Source organism: Lepisosteus oculatus, unplaced genomic scaffold (assembly GCF_040954835.1).
Source record: "Lepisosteus oculatus isolate fLepOcu1 unplaced genomic scaffold, fLepOcu1.hap2 HAP2_SCAFFOLD_137, whole genome shotgun sequence".
NCBI lineage: Eukaryota > Metazoa > Chordata > Actinopteri > Semionotiformes > Lepisosteidae > Lepisosteus > Lepisosteus oculatus.
The window spans coordinates 110,812-130,911 of NW_027167686.1; the positions used below are offsets into that span (position 1 = coordinate 110,812).

The window sequence follows — 20,100 nt, forward strand, 5'->3', positions numbered from 1 at the left end:
GAGCTCTCTGTGGTGGAGTGCAAGCGCATGTTCTATGGGCCAGTGGCGTAATGGATAACGCGTCTGACTTTGGATCAGAAGATTGTAGGTTCGAGTCCTGCCTGGCTCGTGAGGCTTTTAAACCTCTCAGGTTCCTCGGTAACAGGTTGCCGTCATGTATATGAACTATAGAAAAGCATCTGCCACAACCCGTAAATTAGCACGCAAGTGCGGGCTAGTTAACACAGAACTGTATGGAGATAATCTCCAGCTCCGAGCTCAATTGCAATGAAAAAACATGCAGAACAGAACTGGAGAGCAGCTGAATTTGTGCTCAGCAGGGTGGGGAGGACTCAGCATTGCTATTGTTCTAATTGGCATGAACTGCAGGGGATCTGAATCAGAACATGTCAGTTAGTTCGATCATTGCGTCAATATGTAGGCCACGTTAATACAGAATTATTACTTTGTCTGTCTCGTCTTTGTATATAGCTGAATGTCCCTGACAATTTCATGTTAGTTTTTAAGAACGACATTGGTGCTAATATATACATATATAGCATATAAGGAACACGTAAAAGTTTAGTCCATGCTGAAAAGATAAGAAAACCGCCACAACGTTTCATCTTGGAATAAATCTTTACTTGTTGTTTTGCAGCCTACCCATTCTGACCTAACTCCTCCCTTGAAATTGCCAAACAGATAAGGGTACGTAACGGCTCATGCGATGCTCAGTTGCAATTCGTCCCAAAACAAACAAGAACAGCAGCTGAGGGTTTGAGTTTGAACATGCACTGTATTAAAGCAGCTTTTATTTCCATTGATAAATGCTATATATTCCTACAGAGATTCTCCAGGTGAGTAAGCGATTCCTGTTTCTGTTTCTATTTCTGTTTCATATATATATATACAGTATATATACAGTATTGTACTATTATTATATAATTCGTTACACTGTGGCTGTGTTGTGTGTGTTAAGCTGCTGTTGCACTGCAATTTCCCTCACGGGATCAATAAAGTATCTATCTATAAGAAGACATTACCAACAACGACCACAAGATGGAGATATTGTCTAGACATTACCAACAACGACCACAAGATGGAGATATTGTCCAAAGAGGCAAGAAGGGCAAAGCCGCGATAAGGTAAAATCATTTTTTGTAAGAGATTGGTGTCAGAATGCACATCCGTATCCCAAACAGAATCTCTAGTAAAATATGATCATTTGTGAAACAGGCAAATGAGTGTCTGCTACAATATGATTGCTACAGATGCAGCCATTCAAAATGTGCGGGCGATACTGCATTATTTTCCGGTACGCTGTACGCAGTCTACCGCGAGTTACCGGTAAATACCGCGAGTTACCGGTAAATACCGCTAGCAAAATAATAGTATCCGGAATTTCCGCAAGGTGGAGCTAATAAAGCTCAACTTCTCATGTTTGAGCTGTAGCCATCAAAGTCTTTAATGAAGATATTACTAATAGTATTAATAATAAATGACCTTGGACAAGCTGTAAACTCAAAGTATTGCCCTGGTCCACATTATTTTTTTCACTGACCTTCTTTGTAAAAGTAACACCACAGCATTTCGCAATCACGCATTTTTTTCCAATCATGCAAAGTACAGTAATTTTTGAGAATCGATTCACCATGCCTTTCACATGCTCATAAAAGAGATTGATTTAGGAACATAAACATATTACCGTATGCAAACTGTACTGTATACAGTTTGTATATGTATATGTATATGTATATTTAATGTCTTAACTGTGCCCGTTTAAGTATTGAATATTTATATGGAATTTTACCACTGAAGGGAAATCTTAGTGCCTGAGCATAAAAAGAATAGGAGCGTAATGCAACGCGTGTGAAGGCCATAAACGATATTAATTTTGGAACATAAACATACAGTATATGGCTGGTCTCGGTACTTTAAAGAAAACATACACGAAACATGGTTTCATTATGACCAGAATCGGTCTTGAGATATTTTTAACTTGATTTACAGTATTTGAGAGGTATGTCTTGACACCGATACTACGTAAATACTCCTCACGTATATGTTTCTAGGTTTATATTATGCATTTCATACGGTCAAATTGCTTTTGAGCAACTGATAAGAAGCGCGAAACGGTATGCCCAGGGCGTTTTAGTTTTTGTTTTGTTTTAATGCAGTGCAGTGGATTGATTAGAGATATCAAGTACATACAAGTCATTTTTTAAATGTTGTAGTTCGTCTTGTAAAAATGTTACGAGTACATCATCTGTCAACAATTACACAGGTCCTGTTTCCATATTGCGGTTTTTGGTTACGTAATACTATTTTCTAATTTCACGTTGTGAATATATGATTTGGGCAAACAGAGCCGCAAAGAAGTACATTATGGGTTGTTGTTGTTTTTTTGCAGTTTTATCTAAAATAAGCGATGCTTAAACCTTTGTCTGATTCTTGTGAAACTATCCACACGACAGTTACCTAGGAGTTGACTTCAGTGATGTCACTGATGGGATGTTTCTAAAAATCCATCCTCTGTAAAACATCTTCTCTAGTTGTTCTGCATATGTATTCGCTAATGAAGCTGTGTGTTCTGAGCCTGGTTCTCTACATTTCTGTATGAACCAGCTTAGAGGGCTAAAGACAGCTTGTGTTTAAATTGAGTGTAAGGTAATTTATGCTTCTAAAGTCATGGTCAGCATTTATTATTGTACTGTGCTGTAAACTTCTTCTGTGCCTAATTACATTATTTTATAGTCGATAATGTTTCTGTAGTGCTTTTTCAGCCCTCAGCATGTGACTGCGCTGGTGGTGCTGTGGGTTAGGTTCCTGACTCCTATGTCACATGGTCTGTGGTTGAATCTCATGGAACTATGACTTTAATTTTTAACAAACATTTCTTTGAAAAAATGAAACATTTCCCTTGGTCAGAGATTAAATAAAACCTCACTCGCATCAAAACAAATTTATATTTCTAAATATCACAACATGATCGAATTTACGTCTTTTTAATAACAATGAATAGTCACCTATGCGTTACAAAATAAACATTTATATTGATTTGAATCGAGTTTTGATTTAAATCGTAAACGCGTGTTTAAAGGCGATATACTGTATAAAAGCGCTGATTCTTATGGAATGTGTTTGGCCGGGGATTCAAAAAAATTATTTTTTTTAATCGCGTATCTAAGGAAAATTGCAGTATAACTTTGTTCATGCACAAACAGTGGCATGTTACATTATAATTTGGGTGTCTCCTCTTGCCAGAAAGCTCTAAATTGGATTTTGAGTGCGGTTTTTGACTTTTTCTAAATTGCAACCCATAAATAAAGCTGATACAGTTTAGACTTACTGTATTCTAAACTGTATTACAACATCACATTGGACAATGCAACGTAAATTGCAAAAATGCACTTGGAATCTGTCCAAGCCCTACTACGAAAATTATTAAAACTGCGACACTTATCATTCATCTTTAAATAAACTTTATTTTATATAGCGTTTTAAGCGAATAGGTAATTAGATTGCTCATAAACCTAATCGCTTTTTCTACATAAACACAGCGTGATTGCTCTCTGAAAATGCTTTTTTCTTTATATTTAGGCTCAGATTTCAACTATAGATTGTATTATTATAAACTTTCTTGGAAAAATGTCTTTTATGTAAACCATGTTTGCTATTAATTCATTTAGGGCTAAAATACGTTCATTGTCTTCCAATCGAGTCGAGTTGACATTGGAAGCTTGCCACGCCCGGACTGTTACACCAACGCATTAGCATGTTGAAGCGATTTCATTGAGGAGGCCATCTACTAGTTAACACTGTACTTCCTACTTTGAAAACACCTGTGAAATTGGTTTAATTCGTCACAGCCAGCACTCCGGCAGAGAGGGGGGTTGTACTCGTTAATGTCTGATGACATACAAGTGGAAAGATTACAGATTTTAATCGTTTTTTTTCTGAACCAGGGAAAATCTGATCATGTTTCTCTATAACAATAATAAAAAACTTTATTTTAAATTATTTTACATATCCCGCTTGCACATCGCACGACTTTAATAAATCTATTCTTTATTAATACTAAATAAATAATACTAAAAATACTACAGCAAAGAGGTCACTTGATTTTTGGAATAATTCCAAATAGCACAATGATCCACTGGCATTCCTGAAGTCTGTTTAGTGCATAATCTTCCAAATACAATCACTAAGCAATTATAAGAATTATACCATCCTATTTCTTTGTGATGTCCTGTAAAAACTAAACCTATTTTTATAAGGCTTTTACTCAAAAGGTTTCCAAACACACAAAGCATTTGTGAAGTACTATAGTATTTCTAAAGGTTACTGGTACAACATCAATCATTAAAGCTTAACAATAAAGTTTAGATTGCTGACTATGGACTAACTACATTAACTAACTGCAATGCAACATTATACATTTTACAAGAATATCTGGTTGAATTCTTGCATTTGTAGCCAATTTAATGCGAGAGAAATAAGCCAATTTAATTATTTCACAAAAAATAATGTAATATAAAATGGATGTTTTTAACTTTATTGTAGTGTTTTAGAAACTAATATGTCTTCAAAAATGGTTGTTTTTCACTCCTAGGAATGAAAGCTGTTGTTATATGATGTTTATTTTCAAATTTGGAAAAATCAAAGGATTCTAGCTTTCTCCCCTTGCAGGCATCGGACACAGAGAACCTCATGGTTTTCCTAAAAATCATTTTTTATGTTCCCTGGTGTTCCAAACTTAGTTTTAATTTGTTATTATGTTAAAAACAGGGTAATAAATTTCTAATTGGACTATAAATAATGTCATATTGTCTGCTATAAAACTGATGTTTTCAACTCTATTGTAGAGATTCTAGAATCATCTAATAGAGAATTGAAATAAAAAAAGGGCATAAGAAAACATTACCAACAACGACCACAAGATGGAGATATTGTCTAGACATTACCAACAACGACCACAAGATGGAGATATTGTCCAAAAAGGCAAGAAGGGCAAAGCCGCGATAAGGTAAAATCATTTTTTGAAAGAGATTGCTGTCAGAATGCACAACTGAATCCCAAACAGAATCTCTAGTCAAATATGATCATTTGTGAAACAGGCAAATGAGTCTCTCAGGTGCCCATTGCTCATTTTCAGACACATTTATGCAATACTTTCACCATGCGTTGAGCAATAGGGATTAAAGATACCAGAGGTAAGGTTTAAAAGTGATTCTGAGGTGCAACACATCAGCAATACAGCTAGGCATCTGAAATGCGGGGTTTGAGAGCCCTTCAGGGAACACCGTACCCTAAAGGTACCAGAAGTCCAGTAGTATAAGCATTAAGTCACTGTCACCCCTGTTACAATGTGATTGCTACATATCTTCATTTCTTTGGTTTTTAAGGAGTAAGAGTGCAGGGGGTCTAAATCTGCGATCCAGTGTGTTGAAGTATTTCACAACATTACCTGTAGCCCGTATGGAAATAAATACTAATTCTGATTATTGCCCTGGGCATGTACCAATAAATCACTGAGCATATATATATATATCACTGTGTTGAAGCTAGAGACCTGTATGTAATATTATGGTGCTAAAATGTCATTTTCACATATATTAATGTAATAAATGATTGCTTATGCTTTATAAACAAATCTAATTAAAATAAATGATTAAGTTTTGTATTTATCTTGTACCATAGAACATGATTTTCTTTGTATTTCAAGCCCACAAAGTGTCCAAATGACGCACTACATGATATAAGGAAGATTATCACATGCATATCGGTATTATCTTTCTTATGAAAATGCATTCCTTTCATTACCTTTTACTTTTTAAAATGAACTCAAATTGTGTATAATGTAATAATTTAAGTAGAAGTGCTTCACTGCTCTATGCCGTCTGGAAATAAATCCTCAGACTACTTACTGCCCTGGGCATGTACCAATAAATTACAGGAGCACATCTATATATCACTGCGTTGAAGCAGGAGACACACAATCACTGCAAACACATCCTAAATACAGTGTTCTAGCACCTTTGACCTCATCCAGAACATATCATTTCTTGAAAGGGATTGCTGTCCGAATGCACATCTGAATCCCAAACAGAATCTCTAGTAAAATACGATCATTTGTGAAACAGGCAAATGACTGTCTCAGGGGCCCATTCCTCATTCTCAAGACACATGTATGCAGTACGTACACCATGCATTGAGCAATAGGGATTAAAGACACCACAGCTAAGGTTAGAAGTCATTCTGACTATATTCTAAAATATTGGACTCATATTCTTATGATGGCAGACATGATGCTGCGTTTAAAACCGGGGTTAATGGACATATATGACTGTCAATTCTGTTTTGTTTTGGAGACTCTTGGCTGCCTATATGGTACACTGCAGCGTGAAGGAATTATTTTCCAAAACTGTGTCAGCTCAAAAGTTGTAAGAGAACCTCTCCAGCTGCTTTAACTCTTCATTTTTGTCATTTAATTGTCTGTCGGCACTATGTGGCAGCGTTGCATGACAACCCCTCTCACCACGGAAAGGAACCTAACAGCTTTGGTAAGAGAGGAGAAAAGGACCTGGCCAGTAAGGGGCACGAACCCGTGACTTTGGCGTTATTAGCACCATGCTCTAACCAACTGAGCTAACCGGCCTCACGACAGTGGCTCTCTCTGTGCTGCAAAAAATCGAACTCAGGGAATTTCTTTTGCCCTCCTTTGAATAGAAAGCCGTGTAATTCAGTGTACGGGCTTTCTCATGCAGTTTCATGGTTCTTGTAACCCAAATCCTACACTGGCCTGAAGTGCCCCCCATTTCACAGAATTTTTCAGCTGATTTAAAATGTACCTAAAGGAGAAGCATTATTGAAGACGATCAATTACCAAGAGCTTTTGTCAAAGGTTTTGGTGGTCATTTTTAATGACCACAGAGCGCTGTGACCTCGGTTTTACATCTCATCCAAAAGACAGCGCCCTTTTACAACACAGTGTCTCCGTCACTATGCTGGGGCATTGGGACCCGCACAGACCTCAGGGTGAGCGCCCCACCGCCGGCACCATTAACACCGCTTCCAGCTGGAAGCTTTGTTTTTCCCTGTAGCTCACCCTCATCCGGGTACTGACCTAGCTCACACCTGCTTAGCTTCAGTGGGTTTTCAGTTGCGAGTTGCAAGGGGATGCAAGTGATGGAGCAGCTCGCTGCAAAAGCCACTGCATTGGCCGGGAATCAAAGCCGAGCCTCCCGCGTGGCAGGCGAGAATTCTACCACTGAACCACCAACGCTCAGAACCCGGGCCTTCAAAAAAGACGCTTTTTTGGTGCTCTGTGCAAAAAGCGTCGACATCTGCTTCCAGCTGTAAAATGCCATTCGCGGACGCTGAAGAACTTATTTGCAAGGGAGCGGGTACAAGCAATTTGGCATTTTAAAACCACCAGGAACACCGAACAGGCGCGCTTCTTTGCTTGCGCCGAAACACAACGACAGGAGGTGGACAACGTAGTCGGCAGGATTCGAACCTCTTTCTGTCTATTATATACTAAATGTTCTCTTGTCTGTCTCTTGTTTGTATAGAACTGAATGTCCCTGACAATGTACTGTTAGTTTTAATTGAAGAACGGCATTTGTGTTCAAATATATCAGACAAGTTTACGTAACTGCTCATGCGACACTCAGTTGTAATTAGTCAAGAAATAAAGTCGAACAACAGCTGCGGGTTTGATTCTGAACGTATCAGATTGCAGCACCTTTTACTTCCATTGACAAATGATAGAGATTCGAAGAGAGATCCTTCAGACCAGCAAGCAAACCCACGGCTATTTCGGTTTTCTATCTAGGCAACGTTGGTGTCTGCAATAGCATACATGAAAGCGTGATGCAATTTCTGTGGCTAAATTTGTTGCACGTCATGCACAGTAAGAGTGTTTCTAACACCAAATAAAAAGTCAACAATTAGCGATCACGCCTTCTCCTCAGTTAACCCACTGAAACCCTTGCTGTTAACAGTTCTTTAATGCATGCTTTACGAGCACCTACATATTGTGTCGGTTCTTTCAGTTTTATTCATTAGGTTTTCAAAGGCATAAGTAGAACACCAGAGGTGCGAACGCAAGATGTGTGGTTATCTGAAGAACTCATTTCCATGGCAGCGGGGCCAAGCTATTTAGTGTTTTTATAGTACCAGGGAAGGAGAAGCGGCACTTCACCTTTGCCGCGCAGGCACAAGGAGACGTGCGGCAGACGCCGTAGTCGGCAAGATTTGAACCTGCATGGGGAGTCCCCAACGGATTTCGAGTCCATCGCCTTAACCACTCGGCCACGACTACAGCGAGTTCACCATCGCCGCATTCCTCCTTTAATCTAACACGGAGTGCGACGTGGCTTTGGAAACCTTTTCAAAGTCGCTCTCCGTTAAAAAAAAATAATACCTTTGACAAAATACGTGCCGGCAGACAGACACGCCTCAGAGGGTTTAAGGCTGGCTTCATGTCGGAATGATAAAGTCTCCCCGTCCGGACATGAAAATGCCACTTTGTTACACACAAAAAAAGAATCAACAACAGAGAAATGCCCACAAGCATTTGAAAAGCCGCACCACGTCGCACTTGAAATAGCTCTTACATTAGTGGTAGACGCAGGAATCGCATTTTTATTTACGCTCTTACCAACGCGATGGAAAGCAAAACAAAGCAAAGCAGAGCAAAACAAAACGAACAAACGAAAACCCTGCACATAACGCCGTTACGTGCCCAAGTGGTATTGTACGTCATCCTAGCACTGCACCCCGGGTCGTACGGTACATGGGAACGAGCACACGCCACGAATCGTCTCGAATCACTCCCTACAGCTGTAAGGCGCCTTGAAGCGTGCACCCCCAACATTCTTCTTTGCGCATCTGTGAAAGGTAAACTCTTGAGCAAACTCTGAACCAGCTCTAAGGAAACTAATCCGATTAGACGTAACTTTGACTCATCTTTTTACGCTCAGTGCTGGATTGCTCAAACTCCAGCTAGGGTTAGGGTTAGCATTACCACGCTACTTAGACACTTTGTTTACGCTCAGTGCTGGATTTTGGGAACTTCAGGACGAGTGGGAATTTTCTCCTATCTGTCCATTCTGTTTTGTTTTGGAGACTCTTGGCTGCCTATGTTGTACAGTGCAGCGTGAAGGAAACATTTTCCAAAACTGTGTCAGCTCAAGAGTTGTAAGAAAACCTCTCCAGCTGCTACAACTCTCTTCATTTTTGTCATTTAATGTGACACTCGATGTATAACTGGAGCCTCACATATGCAAATGGTGCGGCTCCAGTTCGACACCCAGTTCGACACCACTTTACAGTATATGACAAAAGCATGGCAAACTGTGCCGGACCAGCAGATAACTTCCGCTTATTTTGACTTCCCACTTGCATTTGTGACACTTGATTTTGGCTCCACCTAAGAAACTCTTAAATCTTCTAACACTTTTCTCTTCTCCCGCAACACACTTGTCTGTCGGCACTATGTGGAAGCGTTGCATGACAACCCATCTCACCACGGAAAGGAACCTAACAGCTTTGGTAAGAGAGTAGAATTACCTGAAGAACTGCTTTCCATGGAAGCAGGACCAAGCGATGTAGCATTTTTATAGTACCAGGAAAGGAGAAGCGGCACTTCGCCTTTGCCACACAGGCACAAGGCGACGTGCAGCAGACGCCGTAGTCAGCAGGATTCGAACCTGAGCGGGGAGTCCTCAATGGATTTCAAGTCCATCGCCTTAACTACTCGGCCACAACTACAGTGAGCTCGCCGCCGCCGCATTCCTCCTCCGGAGTGCGAGGTGTCTGCGGAAACCTTTTTAAAGTCGCTCTCCGTTAAAAAAAAAATACCTTTCACAAGATACATGCCGGCAGACAGACACGCCTCAGAGGGTTTAAGGCTGGCTTCACGTTCAAATGATAAAGTCTCACCGTCCGGATGTCAAAATGCAACTTTGGCAGACAGAAAAAAAACATCAACAAACCACAAATGTGGACAAGGATTTTACAAGCTGCACCACACTGCACTTTCAAAAGCATTTACATTCGTGTTAGACGCAGGAATTGTCCTTGTTTTGCGCGCTTACGAACGCCATACAAATAAAACAGGTCTACGGGTCTGAAACCTGCTCCACGGAAAACAGTTCTGTTGCGCTTTTGATCAAAGGGAGATTCTCTGTTCTTACTTTTTCATGACATAACACCCAAAGGGGCTTCTTTGGAGCTGGATTCCAACCAGCATCCTAAAGTTTCTTGGTCGTATCCTTTACAGTCCTCTGTTCAGTCGACATGGAACAGAAGGGGGCAGCTTTCCTCACACATACAGTGCAGTTCTGCATCAGACCTCTAACTCGTTTCCTTAGCTTGGATTTAAGCCACGAAGCAGGCTTCTACTGTATAAACGTCTAGAGGAATCACAAACTATTTGAGAGGCCATCATCCCAGGGGGAACTGACAAAGTCTATCCCTAAACACCTAGCGCAGTCTCTCGAGAGACTGTCAAAAATCGCTTTCTCCATTTGTGCTGCAAGTAAGTGAAAATGCGGTCTCAACCCAGAGCCACTTGGCAGCAGCGGCACGTAAATACTGTTACTGCCACTGCTCGATACCGACGTTAGCCTACTATACCATGTTCAGCCACCGCTAGAAAATGTACAGCTCTAGTACTGGAGCAAACAGAAGGAGGGCCAACATCTAACAGGCACACGTGTCAGACATAGAGAGCGCCGAGGATGGGATTCGAACCCATGCGTGCAGAGCACAATGGATTAGCAGTCCATCGCCTTAACCACTCGGCCACCTCGTCAATGAAACTGGGCTGTCCAGACACGGGTTGGCACGCTCCAGATGATCTTTTTCTTTTTTTTCCCTCGTACTCGAGGGTCCTTTTCCTGTTCCACATGCGATTTCAACATTTTCCTTGGGAGATGTCAAGCCAGCAAGCCACTGCTGTGGTTCAGTGGCCAGTGTGGAGTTCAGTGGCCCTGTTGTACACAGAAAGCACATTGAGCTCCTTGGACATGAAAAGTTCCAGATAAAAGCCATTTGTCATCCTTTCTCTTGGTGTCGATGTTGCTATTGTATGTAAAGGTGGCAACTTGCTCAGCGAGCAGGCGGAGCACACACCGAATGCAGATGTGTCTGAGTGGTGTGTCCAAGTGGCTGCAAAAAAACAGTACTCCCGGGGCGCCGTGGCTTAGTTGGTTAAAGCGCCTGTCTAGTAAACAAGAAATCCTGGGTCCGAATCCCAGCGGTGCCTTTTTTTGTGCTGTGTTCTCGAACAGAACTGGTCATTATGGACAACCGCATACGCCTAGACTTAATTAAATGCAAGTATTCATTTCCTGTCTTGAACGACTTGTTTTTCTTAAAATGGATGCAACTTGCAAAACATGAAATACAAACCTTGCTAATCAGCGCTCGCGGCTGGCAAAAAAAAAAGAAGTCAGCAATGTTTTTTTTCTTTAACCTTAACCCTGCTAATGGAGAAGAGTTAAACGACCGAGTCTATGCAGCTTAAACGGTGCTCACGTCGGGTTCTTAGCTGAAAGGGTGATAAATCCCGCTCACCCCAGTCCTTAATCTTTTAAAAGGATACAAAATTGAACCTAGTCGCCACATCACATACATCCTGTTCAACGATAAAAAGGTGACATCTATCCTCGATCCAGAGTAAATCCCACGTTGAGGGCATATTTTTTTCCACTTTACCATGAGTCGGGCTCGGCTGCACAGAGGCGAGAGCAGAGCAATGAGGTCACGGGGACAGGAGAGCCACACGCTGGCGGTTTAAACACGCGGAAGAAAACTGAGGGATCCACAGTATGTGGACCCTCCGTGCGCCATCAGTCCGCACTCCGGACTCTGAATCCTGCCATCCGAGTTAAGATCTCGGCGGAACCTGAGGCGCAGTTCTTTCTTAAAACGTAATCTGGTGAGCATTTCTAGAATCGTACTTGTATAGATGCAGCCTTTAATGTGTTGCTAGGTTAAAATTGATGACTTCTTGAACTTCAGTAGGCAACTGCCCTCTTGATTTTGGATTTAATTTCTTTATTACAGGGGCGCTTTTATGAAGACCGAGTCATGTTCAGGTACTTTGCTTGATGGAGGAAGCATATTTCGGACTCTGTGATCTGCTCACCTGGAAAGGTCTGCTGTACTACTACAAGAGAGAAGTAGAGTCTGGAAGAATAGACAATTTTATGATGCTTTGGAAGATAATGTTTTTTTTTTCTTTGAAATTGAAATGAATCAGAATATCAGTGCAAAAGACAAACTCTTGGTTTGGTTTAAAGAGATATGGTTTTAAAACAGACAAAATGTAGAAAACAGGTGTTTCTCACTTTTGGAAGAGAATGGACCGGGGGTAATATTTTACAAGTTATATAATAGTAAAATATTATATAATAGGGGTAATAGTCGCGAGGGGCTTCAGCTTTTTCGTGCTTAATATGGTGCGCTGTGGCCACGGCAGATATGGGATCTATAAAAGCCGAAAATTCTCCGATCATTGCCTGACACAGCTCCTCAAAGCTATTACAGACCTCAGGTCCTTGTCTAGACATCCACTCGTGGACCGCTCGGCTGGTAGTTTTCCTTACTAACATAGCCTTTTCCTGTTCGGACGCTTCGGGCATAAACTGCAAAGTATATCTCAGCTCATCAATGTAGGTCTCCACATTATTCCCTGACACTGTCGGGTCAAACCTTTCTACATCTTTGGCTAACTGCCTCAGGGAGTGGAGGTTAATTTTTACAGTTTCTCCGTGGGCAGGGAGACGGCCGTGATCAGGAGCAGGGGGTCTATGCCTGAATTGAATCGCCCTTGCGTCTCGCGCAGGACTCGGCGATCTCCCCCATGCCGATCCGACCACAGACCCTGGCCGGGAGAAACCTCCTGGGTGAGCGCTCCGGGCTGCTAGGTGGGCTGGCATGTAAGTGGGATCTAGCCTGTTTTGCTTCCAGTACGGCAGCATCTAACTCCTTTTGCCTTTCCTGGCTGAGCTCATTTAAACTCTCAATTTCTTTTTCTTTTTCTTTCAAGCTCGCTTCTAGGTCTCTCCTAGCTACCTCAGCCGCAGTTTCTCTAGCAGACAGGTCATCTAATTTACCTAAAACTTCCCTGAGTCTGTCTTCACTTTCCTCACTTTTCACTCTCTTTTCTCTGATTATATCCAACAACTCAACTCGCTCCGCCTTATATCTTTCTAGCTTTCCCTGAAGCGTTTGAAACTTTGTCAGCTCGGACAAAGACAGTTCCAGCTGTTTAGCTAGATTTAAGGCGAAACTAGATAGGACCTGAACTGCGTTCACAGACCCTCCTGTGTTAAGCTGGTTCGCTACCTTAGCTACTAAATCTACTTGCAGCTTCTCAATATCATCAAAGTTCAACTTTTCGATACCGCTCCAGTAACCAGGATTGTCGTCGCTAGAAATAGTACTTATAAGCGACTCCACTTCAGACATTTTAGCAGCCATTGTCATTACGTCAGAGAAACTTTAAGAGTATTACTTTTTTTCCTTTTACCAAAATACAGTATGGAATCTAAACACCCGAGCAGATGGATTTCCAATCAGCACACGTTACACTAAACGCTAGAAAACAGGGGGATTTCTTTACGCAGTTATCAGCACACCCGGTATTCGCGTATAAAAGTCACGGTGCTGTGCTGAACTTGAACTCACAGCAACATCAGTTATTCTGTGCGATTGAGTCTCATTTCATTCTAAACTCGCCCACCCAGGGACGCCATTAAATGTAGTGGTTTGATGGGTTTACTGAGACACTTATTAATTGTAGCAGTAATCACGAGGTTGTTCGTTGGGGCTTTTAGAAAATCAATCGCCAGAACAACTAACAACGCACACACACGGGTTCAATACACGAGATACATTTATTAATATAAATTGTGCACCAAACATATACTAGTCTGCCTGGATACGAGCGGCAGACCTTACTGTGAGGGTTATCAATATACAAGATATATAATCTCGAAGAGATGCAAACACAAAGAGATACACAACAGAGAATATATGTCAATATATATCGTTCGGTTACCAAATCGCTAATCAGTGTTATTACCCATTGTTACTCTAAACTCGGAAGTAAATACATTACTCATGAATTAAATTGATAACAACTTGTGTTGAGGTACAATTGAATTCTCGAGACGCAATGTAGAACATGGGGTTAACTTATCCACTGTGTATGGATTTGGAATTTCCCGGCACGAACACCAAACCAGCTGACAAGCTCTGTTGCAGCCTCTGTTCCAGCGGTTGTCCAATGGGCGTTGTGTCGGCGTCCTCTGGCTACCAGCCAACCAGTCAAGGTGCAGCTCGGAGTAGGACGGGCGGAGGAATCTGACTGCGGCGCGCAGGGCAGTCGTTGCTCCGAGGGGATCTACCAGCAGTCCGGCTGGCTAGTAGAAAGTCTCTATGCACAGAGTGTGACCGCGAGTCCTCACAAGTCACTCTTTTGCCTGGGAAGAAACTGGTTCGTTCCCGGTCCAGCGCTGCTTCTGAATAAGCTATTCAGGTTGTTGACGAGGGTCCAACTGTAGGCTGCCGTTGATCAAACGGAGCATTCACGTTAGTAGAATTCTGAGTACGTACGGGATGCTTGGCCTCGCGCTTAGAACAAAGTCCAAGTCCCTATGCAGACAACAGCAGTTGTCACGTGATTGTCTCTGAGGATGCGCGAAAATGGCCAAGGAGAGCCCCGATCTGAGCTTGCGCTCCCTTTTTGACCAAGACACAGATGTGTGCTGATTGGTTGAGAGTTTGGCGGGCATTGGAGACCCACGTGGTATTACCACGCCCTGCCAGTCCCTGATTGGTTGGTCAAGGTGAGATATAAGTCACTTACTCTTGACACTTAAGAATGCAGTCCAGATGTCCATTCAGCACTCCCTAGACAGATAGGCGCCAATGGATGACCATTGATCATGATAGCCAGGCTTAGCTAAGTGCATCCCTGTCTGGGAGCTGTTCCCTATCAAAAGAAAACAACTTAAATCAGTCTGCATGAATACTTTCTCTGTGGCTGCACCACAGAGATGGGGGGTGAGATGGGGCTTCATTTAGGACAGCATACCAACGCTTAATTCTGTCTTATTAACAAGCATTGCCGCTACACTTGTATCCCAACTTTTGCAACTCGCAACTGAAAACCCACTGAAGCTAAGCAGGTGTGAGCCAGGTCAGTACCAGGATGAGGGTGAGCTACAGGGAAAAACAAAGCTTCCAGCTGGAAGTGGTGTTAATGGGCGCTCACTCTGAGGTCTGTACGGGTCCCAATGTCCCAATATAGTGACGGAGAAGCTGTGTTGGAAAAAGGGCGCTGTCTTTTGGATGAGATGTAAAACCGAGGTCATAGTGCTCTGTGGTCATTAAAAATGACCACCAAAACCTTTGACAAAAGCTCTTGGTAATTGATGGTCTTCAATAATGCTTCTCCTTTAGGTACATTTTAAATCAGCTGAAAAATGCTGTGAAATGGGGGGGCACTTCAGGCCAGTGTAGGATTTGGGTTACAAGAACTATGAAACTGCACGAGAAAGCCCGTACACTGAATTACACGGCTTTCTATTCAAAGGACAAAATAAATTCCCTGAGCTTGATTTTTTGCAGCACAGAGAGGACCACTGTTGTGAGGTCGGTTAGCTCAGTTGGTTAGATGGTGGTGCTAGTAACGCCAAGGTTGCGGGTTTGAGCCGCGTACGGGCCAGGTCCTTTTCTCCTCTCTTACCAAAGCTGTTAGGTTCCTTTCCGTGGTGAGATGGGTTGTCATGCAACGCTGCCACATAGCGCCGACAGACAAGAGTGTTGCGGGAGAAGAGAAATGTGTTTGAAGATTTAAGAGTGTCTTAGGTGCAGCCAAAATCAAGTGTCACAAATGCAAGTGGTTGGATTTCCATTGTTTAATGTGGTAAAAATAAGCGGAAGTAATCTGCCGGTCCGGCACAGTCTGCCATGCTTTTGTCATTTACTGTAAAGTGGTATTGAACTGGGTGTCGAACTGGAGCCTCACCATTTGCATATGTGAGGCTCCAGTTATACATCGAGTGTCACATTAAATGACAAAAATGAAGAGAGTTAAAGCAGCTGGAGAGGTTTTCTTACAACTTTTGAGCTGACAGTTTTGGAAAATGTTTCCTTCACGCTGCACTGTACAACATAGGCAGCCAAGAGTCTCCAAAACAAAACAGAATTGACAGATAGGAGAAAATTCCCACTCGTCCTGAAGTTCCCAAAATCAAGCACTGAGCGTAAACAAAGTGTCTAAGTAGCGTGGGAATGCTAACCCTAACCCTAGCGTAAAAAGATGAGTCAAAGTAACGTCTAATCGGATTAGTTTCCTTAGAGCTGGTTCAGAGTTTGCTGAAGAGTTTACCCAGTGGGCACTGATTCGTCGAATATACGTATATTCACGGCGAAAATACGGCTATACGTATATATACGTCGCCTCGACGTATAATCAACGTCGAATTGCAACCGTAAAATCGACGACATTAATAAACGCATATATAACGTCGAAAACACATCTAACACAGTGCCTGAGGCTTTTTACTGTATGTATCGTGTGTGCCGCAACTAGGAGTATACGGCACTCTGCACAGTGTACGAAGTAAATTATTTTCGCAGTAATTAATTTACACGTGTATAATAAATATAGTAAATATAATAAATTAATTACTGCGAAAATTACTTCGTACACTGTGCAGAGTGCCGTATACTCCTAGGTAAGTTAGGTACATCTTTTTGCCCAAAACTGAAGGGGCGACATTCCTCCCTCCCCCCGTGATGCCAGGCCTGTCCCCATCCTATTCCATAATGTCATTATACTGTATATAATACCATACAACAGTGACCGATCCTTACTAACTGCATGCGTTAAAATTGCACATCAGCTCATAGCAGGGGGCACATAGCCGCGATGTATTATCAATGTTAAATTTCAACCATAATATCGACAACATTAATAAACGCATACGTTGAGAAAATATCGAACCCAGCATATTTTCCGGTTATATACCACAATGCATTGCTAGTATTCGTTGGTCACCATTTTGGACACGTTTTTCAAACGTAGAAGTATATCCGCAAATATCTCAGCAATCCTCTTTTGACGAGTAAGTATGAACAATAATAATACTATCTGAATACATACAGATCTTTCTTAATATTATTTTGATTAAAATAGTAAGTGAATAAGCAAAAAATGGCACATAAAAATAGTGGAGCTTTTTAAACGTCTGTACTTACTGCGCCCCATAAGAAATCGTTTGTCCCCGTTCAAAAGAGGTTGTGCGATGTCCTGCAGCGTTCGCAAAGCAAACCTTTGACAGTTTGAAAAGAGGAATTTATTCTGCTTCCTGTGCGTGCAGTAGTTACAAAGTTGAACGTCTTTACACGATCTGCTGCAGTTTTCAGTGGGCGGGCGTTGTCAAATGGCTTGGAAAAACGCACTGTGTTTCGGCTCGGCAAACATCGTGAGCAGTGTCCTGCATGTTTTCTGTGTATAGCTGTCTTTTAACGCATACAGAATTCATTCGAAATGGGGAATGGTGTGAATGGGGAAGATGACACTAAATCGTTTTGCCGTTTCTCTATTCTTATTCTATGTTGTACTTTCAAACTTTGGGTACTCTTTAATTAGGACAGACTTTATTGCTCAACTTCTATGATGCAAGCCAAATTTTATACATTTATTTCAGCTTTGAGCTTAGTAAACCGTTCATTTTTTAGATTATACTAAAGAAGATATTAATCATCATTAATTTGGGAAGTAATATTATATAATTTTCTCCTAGCTGCGGTGCTGAAGTCCCGCCCTAAATCAGCAGAAAAAGAAATAAAGGAGCACGCAATGTGTTACTTGAAGAATGCATATGCAAGGCAGGGGGCCAGGAGATCTGGACACTGAAAATACTAGGTTTTTGGTTCTAACTGTTAGGACAATTACACAGGGTTTGCAAATAGTGGACAAAAATCGTCTTAACTTCCATTGTAATATTTTTTTTCTTGGAAATATAGAAGTTGTACATTTTAAAATGTATATTTGAATCAAAATGTGGTTTTGAGTTAGTGTGTTAATGTAATTAGTTTGTGTTTGCCGTTACTATACTGTATATTGCCATATTACCAGAATTTGTAGCTGAAGTTTAAGACTAGTTGTGTTTTTTATGATTATTGCCCATATGTTGATTGTTGATTGATTGTATACAATGTATAATTTGAAATACATATTTTTCAGGTGTGAATGTGTATTTTCAGAATAAATTTCTAAACCAAATCATTGGGTTGATTTACTAGTTTCTACACCTGTAAAACCTAACTTTGATGTATAATAGACCTCTACCCATATACGTATAATAGACCTCTAAAGTTATCCGTATAATAGACCTCTAACCATATACATATAATAGACCTCTAAAGTTATCCGTATAATAGACCTCTACCCATATACGTATAATAGACCTCTAAAGTTATCCGTATAATAGACCTCCAACCATATACGTAGAATAGTCCTCTAAAGTTATCCGGAACTCCTACCATATATGTATAATAGTCCTCTAAATTTATCCGTATAATAGAACTCCAACCATTTACGTATAATGAACATCTAATCATAGACGTATAATTGACGTATAACAATAGACGTATATTAGAATTTCATTCTAGACGAATTGCAGACCACATTTAGACGTCTAAGGTATGCGTTTAATAGACGTATATTATACGTCTTTTGCCCACTGGGTTACGTCTCAACAGAAACGCTCTTTAGCTCTTTCAGTGTTATGCAGAGAACAGCGTCTGTCGAGATCACTTTTGAGTCAGCGCGAAACGCCGTGTGCTGTCAGTTTGATTTCATATTGCTCGTAGCGGCGCCCGGCTTTTGTCTGTCAAACGTTAGGTTGCGCTTCTTCATGCTGCATCGTCGGCATGAGTGGAGCTTTTTAAACGTCTGTACTTACTGCGCCCCATAAGAAATCGTTTGTCCCCGTTCAAAAGAGATTTTGCGATGTCCTGCAGCGTTCGCAAAGCAAACCTTTGACAGTTTGAAAAGAGGAATTTATTCTGCTTCCTGTGCGTGCAGTAGTTACAAAGTTGAACGTCTTTACACGATCTGCTGCAGTTTTCAGTGGGCGGGCTTTGTCAGATGGCTTGGAAAAACGCACTGTGTTTCGGCTCGGGAAACATCATGAGCAGTGTCCTGCATGTTTTCTGTGTATAGCTGTCTTTTGACGCATACAGAATTCATTCGAAATCATTGATTTCTCCAATTATCAAGGGTCCCTTAAAGGATGAGTCAAAGTAACGTCTAATCGGATTAGTTTCCTTAGAGCTGGTTCAGAGTTTGCTCAAGAGTTTACCTTTCACAGATGTGCAAAGAAGAATGTTGGGGGTGCACGCTTCAAGGTGCCTTACAGTGCGTTGTTTCCGACACAGTGTGGCCGGGTGTTTTCCGAGTTATCGCACGGATTGGGCACGCCCACAAGCCGAGAGCCGCAGGCGATGAGCCCGGGGCTGAACGGGCCCCACTGGCTAGTTTGTAAGGCCAGGTGCATTGCCAACCACGACCGGCAGCGCAGAGGCTTTGAAGGCGGTCTGGGCTCCTGCAGCTGTGCAGCCACGCACTCTGGTTTCTCTTCATCTCGTACAAATCTTTCGCCTTTTATTAAAGATTTCCGTGGAGAGGAGCATGAATAAGTTCCATGCAATTTTTGTGCTTCCCTGCCTTCGGGTGGGGCGCAGCCTGGCTGGTCAAAGAGAGAAAACAAAAACGTTCGCAATCACTCTTGTTATGGCAATTGTGGCCGTCTGCTCCGCGAGTCCTCGGTCTCCGGCTGTCTGATTGGCGCTCTTTTCTTTGGGGGGCGGGAAGTGTCCGGCCGCAGGGGATCTTGGGACCTCGCTTTGCATAGCGGCTTCCCAGAGTGCGTCGTTTCCGGCACAGTGTGGCTGGGTGTTTTCCGACTTATCGCACAGATTGGGCACGGCCGCAAGCTGAGAGCCGCAGGCGATGAGCCCGGAGCTGAACGGGCCCCACTGGCTCGTTTGTAAGGCCAGGTGTATTGCCAACCATGACCGGCAGCG

General features: G+C 42.0%; 4 non-coding genes across 4 annotated transcripts; 2 read left to right on the top strand and 2 right to left on the bottom strand.

Moving 5' to 3' along the window:
• The first annotated feature begins 36 nt into the window (after positions 1-36).
• Positions 37-109, top strand: trnaq-uug (transfer RNA glutamine (anticodon UUG)). The gene has a single exon. It is a non-coding gene; the product is annotated as a tRNA-Gln (tRNA).
• An 8,114-nt stretch (positions 110-8,223) lies between these two features.
• trnas-cga (transfer RNA serine (anticodon CGA)) lies at positions 8,224-8,305 on the bottom strand. The gene has a single exon. It is a non-coding gene; the product is annotated as a tRNA-Ser (tRNA).
• A 2,414-nt stretch (positions 8,306-10,719) lies between these two features.
• On the bottom strand, positions 10,720-10,801 carry trnas-gcu (transfer RNA serine (anticodon GCU)). Its single transcript has one exon. It is a non-coding gene; the product is annotated as a tRNA-Ser (tRNA).
• An 8,836-nt stretch (positions 10,802-19,637) lies between these two features.
• LOC138226468 (U5 spliceosomal RNA) lies at positions 19,638-19,754 on the top strand. The gene has a single exon (XR_011184562.1). It is a non-coding gene; the product is annotated as a U5 spliceosomal RNA (small nuclear RNA).
• The last annotated feature ends 346 nt before the right edge of the window (positions 19,755-20,100 follow it).